Genomic DNA, 7,500 nt, shown 5'->3' on the forward strand with positions numbered 1-7,500 from the left:
ATATCTCTCTTGATGGCGTAGTTGGTTAGTTACTATGGCACTTGTCATATGACCGCTGAGTTCGAGTCCTCGGTAGTACCATATTTCAATTTCCGCATGTGGCCCCATTGGGTTTCCCGATGCTGATGGCTTAGAATTAAAGTGCGTTGCGGTTGTTAAAATATATCTCTAATCACTGGGACCCATTCAGTGTTGTACAAGTATTTTCCCGCGTTGGTATACTTTCAATTGTACTATCATAGTGGTGATGGATTGAACGCAAAATTTCATGTAAGTGTATGTAACTCGAGCATACAAATATATATAAGAAAGCTGGCGCTCAATTTATATCTCTCTTGATGGCATAGTTGGTTAGTTACTACGGCACTTGTCATATGATCGCTGAGTTCGAGTCCTCGGCAGTACCATATTTCAATTTCTGCATGTGGCCCCATTGGGTTTCCCGATGCTGATGGCTTAGAATTAAAGTGCGTTGCGGTTGTTAAAATGTATCTCTAATCACTGGGACCCATTCAGTGTTGTACAAAAAAAATATATAGAATACATAATATATAATATGCAATATATAATATATAATATATAACATAATATATAATATATAGTATAAAATATATGATATATGATATATAATATATAATAAATAATATATAACATATAATATATATGTAATGTATAATATATAATATATAATATATAATATATAATATACAATATATAATATATAATATATAATATATAATATATAGTATTTATTATATTTAATATACAGATTGTAATATATAATATATAATGTTTACATATAATATATAATACATAATATGTAATATATAACATACAATATATAATATATGATATATAATATATAATGCATAATATATAATATATAACACATAGCATATAACATATAATATATAACATATACCATATGATATATAATATATAACATATAACATATAATATATAATATATAATATATAATATATATGTAATATATAATATATAATGTGAATATATAATATATAATATATAATATATATATATAATATATAATGTATAATATATAATAAATAATATATAATATATAACATATAATATATATGTAATATATAATATATAATATGTAATATATGATATATGATTTATAATATATAATGATATGTAATATATAATATATATTATATGTAATATATAACATATAATGTATAGTATATAATACATCTTATATAATACATAATATATAATATATAATATATAATATATGATATATAATATATAACATATAATATATAATATATAATATATAATATATAATATATATATAATATATAATATATAATACATAGTATATGATATATAATATATATATAATATATAATATATAATATATATATAATATATAATATATAATACGTAATATATAATATATAGTATATAACATATAATATATAGTATATAACATACAATACATAATATATAATATACAATATACAATATACAATATATAATATATGATATACAATATATAATATATGATATGATATATAATATATAATATATAATATATAATATATAATATATGATATATAATATATAATATATAATATATAATATTTAATATATAATATATAATATATAACATATAATATATAATATACAATATATAATATATGATATATGATATATGATATATAATATATATATATATAATATACAATATGTAATAAGTAATATATCACATATGATATATAGTATATAATATACAATCCGTAACATATATATGATATATAATATATTACGTATAACATCTATCATGTTGTTATGTTATATAATGTGATATAAAATATAGTCTTAGAGTGTTCTCTACTACACAACGAAAACGTTCTTTCTACAACCGGTCTTCTAAGATCTAAGACACTATTTAGTTTGCTTACTTCCTAGTCTAGAATGGCCCGCGCACAAGATTGATGTCCGGAGATTGTATAAGGCGGTTCCCATTAATCTTGCACGACAATGTAAGAATAGAAGAAAAAAAAAAGATGCAGTCTCTGGGCTTCGCTGGGGTCGCATGGGGTGGCGTTTCGTCAGTCTCGCTATGTTTCTCCGAATGTGACGTCACGTCATGTGGTAGCGTCAGTTGATGACGTCATGTTGTTTCGATAGATCGAAAAATTTTAAGGATGGGGTCCATTCCTCATATATTTCTATATTAGCAGTCAGCCGAACTTGCTGAAAACATCGTAATGAAAACGGTTTCGCTGAATACCGCGAAAACCGACATACCCCATCGGGATACCAAAACTGATTATCTCAGAACAATTCGTAATAAAAAACGTTTCATAGTTCCAGTTCATCAAAAAAGAAAAAGTGGAAAAAGAACATTGCACGATAATGCCTATCATTCCAACTTTCTATACGTGAAGAATTGATAGAAATCTCTCAACGGTCTGCAGGCCCTAACCCATAGGCTCGATCGATTGGTGGAGACTGAGAGGAGTGCGTTGCCGATGATCAGAATGAAAAAAAAAGAAAAAAAAATTGGCCCAGTTGACTTTTGAAGATGAAAGGCTTCAGCATTCCAAAAAATGAAGTCAGGGTTACTACACGGGGACGTGGTCACCAAGATTCATTTTCCGAAAAAAAAAAAAAAAAATAGATAAACAACGCATAAATAGTACATAAATAACACACTAATAACGTCCTTGCCGGTTGCAATAAGATATTGCAGTTTTTCTTGCTGAGCTCTCCCCAGTTAAAAAATAAGTGAATGTACCTCGGTTCTTCAGTCATCGGAACCTGGTGACAATGTGGCAATATCTCAGTGGTTCTTAACCTGGGCTAACTGTATCCCCGAGGGGTACGAAACCTTGACCCCGGGGGGGGGGGTACGAGACATGATAGCCAGTGCAACGGTACTGTATATTTACCATGAGAAATCATAATGTGCATTCATTGTATCCTACAAACTGACATTCCCAATTTGAAATAAAAAAGTTCAGTAATACATACATACATATACCAAAGGCTTTTTTCCCCCTTACTCGGGAGGTAGCCAAAAGACAAGGCATAGAAACCACTCCCACCCATTCCATCCCCTACATACTCCACTCCCCTCTACCCTCTTCCCTCCCTCTTATCTTGGCACCTCCTGGATGACGGGCCATCCCTGCATCTTGTCCACTTCCCTGGGTCAGAAGCACATCCACAGCAAGGCCGCTTCATTAATTCGGCGACCCCCCTCTCCGTCCCCTCATGCTGAAAAGGAGAAGACGGGGAGAAATCCCTTCAGTCTACTTAGATTTATTTCTCATACATACTTCCTCACCCACATCCCCCACCCACTCCTCCTCAATCCAAACATATGAAACGGATTAGTGATACAAACCTTGCTGAGAAATTATTATATCTATTATATATAATTATTATATATATTCCATTACTGAACTCCTAGGAGTTCAGTAATGGAATATATATAATAATTATATATAATATATATAATAATTTCTCAGCAAGGTTCATCACTAATCCTTTTCATATGTTTGGATTGTAATTATATTGGATGGGGGTACGAGAAAATTTTCTGAGATAATCAAGGGGTACTAAGGACACTGAAAAAGGTTAAGAACCACTGCAATAGATGGTGTAAGTGATGGTCAAATATGGGGCGAGGTGGGATCAACGTGATGGACAACAGCTGTGGGCGAAAATGGTGGGTGTACTGTAGGTAATGGGCGAGAATGGCGAGTGCAAATGATGGTCAAATGTGGTCGACAAAAGTAGAAGCCAAATTAACAGGCGAAATGGCCGGACTAAATTGCTGAGGGGAATTGTTGGGTGAAATTGCAGGGTATGTTACCGGACGAAATTTATGGGCGAAGATGTAGAACAAAACTAGTGATTGAAATTGGTGATCTCTGTGGATGCAACACAGCATCGTTCATCACCCACCCACTTGTAACGTCTGCAGTTGCAACGATGACGGGTCTGTGACCGCAATCACCATAATCCTCTTCCAAACAAGAGCTAACTCCGATTAGGCAATGTAATCATAATAGAAAATAATGTAGATTTGTGTTGTTCTACATTAGTTTGGAGGCGTTGAGATACAGGCGTCGCTTGGATTCTTCTCTTTACTGGTAATTCTTGACAATAGCGTAGTCAACCTTCGTCTGTCTCTCACCGCGTAGGACATGACGAAGAAAATGCGTGTCGGTTGCCAATATGGTTATAATTACATAAATATATTTTCATTATGACTAAATTTATGTACAGTATAGAATTGATTGTAAGCACCCAGTATAACTTATCGAGACACATATATACATATATACAGAAAGAGACATTATCCTATTGACGTAACTAATCATTTGTTTTAAGGTAAAATTGTATGCCTGCTCCCTGGTCTTGATGCAGGTGTCTTTGACGGTCGGAATCTGAGGTCACGCCAAAATGACCGCGGGTCGGGTCAGACAGTTGATGGTTGGTTGAAGCTTGCTGATACCACCAAGATCTGACGTCGTGTAGCTAATGCGTGCGCGTGTGCACACTAGTATAGAATGAATCAATGACACTCAATCTACAGGCATTTCTTGCAACAATAACAACTACAGTTATACCAAAATATCGTAAACAAACCCAAAAATAACTTTAACTATAAAAATTATAATTACCATGACAGAAAAATTATATACATATACAAGAACAAAATCATAAGGATAGTTTTATAGGTTCCAATCATAGTAATAAAAACAAAGGGTCGATGTATGAAAATAAAGAATTAATTGCCGGCGCTATAACCGCTGGCGACTTTGTAGAATTATTTTTACTAACTTAAGCAGAACTTGTGACGTTAATATTCCTCCTATTCGTCTTCCTCCTCCTCCTCCTCCTCCTCTACCCCCTTCTTTTCCTATTCCCGCATCCTTTCTACTACTCTTCTTCCTCTATAACCTCCCCTTTGTCACTCCAGCCCCTTTCACCCGCCTCCCACTCTCTCTCTCTCTCTCTCTCTCTCTCTCTCTCTCTCTCTCTCTCTCTCTCTCTCTCTCTCTCTCTCTCTCTCTCTCTCTCTCTCTCTCTCTCTCTCTCTCTCTCTCTCTCTCTCTCTCTCTCTCTCTATCTATCTATCTCTCTCTCTCTCTCTTTCACTCTCTCTCTCTCTCTCTCTCTCTCTCTCTCTCTCTCTCTCTCTCTCTCTCTCTCTCTCTCTCTCTCTCTCTCTCTCTCTCTCTCTTCCTCTTCCTCTTCCTCTTCCTCTTCCTCCTCCTCCACCTTCTTCCGCTTTCGACCATGATTTCCTCCTCACTCCCTGTGCTAACATCCGAGCCCTTTGAAAATAAACAATTGTACATTCTACGCCACATCTGTATTCCGTTTGGCTTCTGATATAAGGCAACACTGTAAACTCTGAATCTAATCTTATCATAAATATTTAATTAAACAAGTCATTACAAAATGTCCTAACATATACAGTCCAGTCAGTGATAAAATACATCAAATTGTAAAATATATGTATATATATATATCACTGCAACCCGTACGGTTTCATTATAAATAGAACGGAAACGTAGTATAAGGTTCTCTTGACTACAGACAAACAGATAAGAGGGCGTTATCTGGACCAGATCAGTGATAAGCGACCACATCAGCCCACGTGGGTTAGTTCCACCTATACTACACAGGGAGGTAGTGCAACAGGTGGTTGTTCCAGGTGGTGAATTATAATGTAGGTGCCAGTGACGTACTAAGATGGTATCGCATCAAAATTGGGCAGTAGTGAGATGGACACTATAACGCTGCGTCTCGAAGATGAAATGAACCTGAGGCTTTAATTGTGTACAATCGGGGAAACAAGTTCTCCAACGCTTTGGTAGCATGTATTCGTATTGGTTTTAAATATAGTTATCAGTTCACACACAACTAATAAAGCACCCACCAGTAATAGTCTTGGTAAGAAAAATTCGTCAGAATCTCGTCTTTGCTGATCCATGAATTACAATACGACAGTTTTCCTCCACGTCTTCATTCTTAGCATACGTCAAGTCCTCGCTCACCAGAAAGCACTCAAGCAACTTGTTTCCTTTTGTACGCAGGTGATCCGTTTGTGTAGTACTCTGAGTGCATCGGGACATTAATGAAGTAGTGTTTGTCTATTAGTGTGCAACAAAACAGGCAAATCTCACGTTATTACGTCATTTATCATTACTTTACTCCAAAAAGGTTTCAGCGTTTGAAGTCTCAAAAATTCTGAAGTATATCAGAGAAGATATTTCAGACCAGCTCTAGCATAAAACCGAGGTTGTGAAACAGTACAATAAGAATTTTTTTTATAAAATAAAGGGATGCAAATAGACCGGAAAAAATTGCAGTAAACAATAAATACAGTAGATAAACTGCCGGTGTTGATTAGTTGTGCAGACCCAGTACGATACTGCTGGTGGCAATGGCTTTGGCTGGTGAAAGCCAGTACAACAACGTTGGTGTAAATTAGTGGTTTTTTAATACTGATGATAATCGCTACCTGGAAATGAGCATCGGCTGTGGCATGTAACCTGTACCTCGCTCATGTCATTGTATGAAAAAGGAAGAGGACCTATGAATGAAGCCCCACACTGGGTTTGAAAAATTCACTAACACTACAAACCACTACTATCTCCCATAAGCAATGGGATGGGATGTGTTTAAGTTAACATCTTTTCCACTGACCGGTCTACAACGAAATTTGAACTCTCATATGAATGGGTGATAAATGTCGATTACTAACTTAGTATATGATCCAAGACCATGGTAAATCACACACAAACACACACACACACACACACACACACACACACACACACACACACACACACTTGGAAGTACTTGCTAAATGAATGGACAGTGGGGAAGCAAAGCTATTCAGGGTCACAATATAGGCAAAACATTGCCGATTCTAATTTTTTGGAGAGAGTCAGAGAAGGAAAATAACGGTTTTTGTCTCCGAAGTCGTTAATGATAGGAAACAAAAGATCAAAATTAACCATAATTTGTTTACATTACAAAGACGTTAATGATAGGAAACAAAAGAAGATCAAAATTAAATCAAAATTAATCATAATTTCTTTACATTACAAAGATTGTTTGTTTGTTTGTTTGTTTGTTTTCGTATTTAAACTGATAATGGAAGATTTTGAAGGTTTCCATCCCAAAAAGGTGAGTAAAGCAATTGAAAAAACTTGACCAATGTAGTGCTGGGAATGAATTCGAAAAAAAAAAATTCAAGCTGGATATTCTTCCATGAAGATAATTCAAAGTGTAACAAATTTAGATATCTAGATATATAGAGATTTAATTTCCTCCCATGAGGCTAGATTGCACGATTTGGAGCAATAAATTCACCAAGAAAAAAAAAATGGCTGAGAAAGCAGATTGATAAATTGAGAAAGGAAAAATGAAACTTTGACAAATGAGAGAGGAAAAAAATCTTAACACCATGGAGTTAAAAGAGGAGAGGCCAACAACAGA

The 7,500-nt window shown here is 34.3% G+C and overlaps 1 protein-coding gene across 4 annotated transcripts in view; it reads left to right on the plus strand.

The window, feature by feature from the left end:
- Nucleotides 1–5,650: 5,650 nt before the first annotated feature.
- The window catches only part of LOC143039862 (lactosylceramide 4-alpha-galactosyltransferase-like), a 58,972-nt gene continuing 57,122 nt past the window's right edge, over nt 5,651–7,500 (plus strand). The window contains exon 1 of one of the 4 annotated variants that reach the window (XM_076210127.1): nt 5,651–5,722. The gene's annotated coding sequence lies outside the window, so the exon portion shown is untranslated. Of the gene's footprint in view, nt 5,723–5,806; nt 5,947–7,500 lie in introns of those variants that run through there. The other 3 variants (XM_076210129.1, XM_076210128.1, XM_076210130.1) reach the window with 3 other exon arrangements.

This window comes from Oratosquilla oratoria, chromosome 27 (genome assembly GCF_046742065.1).
Source record: "Oratosquilla oratoria isolate Oo_2021 chromosome 27, ASM4674206v1, whole genome shotgun sequence".
Taxonomy (NCBI): domain Eukaryota; kingdom Metazoa; phylum Arthropoda; class Malacostraca; order Stomatopoda; family Squillidae; genus Oratosquilla; species Oratosquilla oratoria.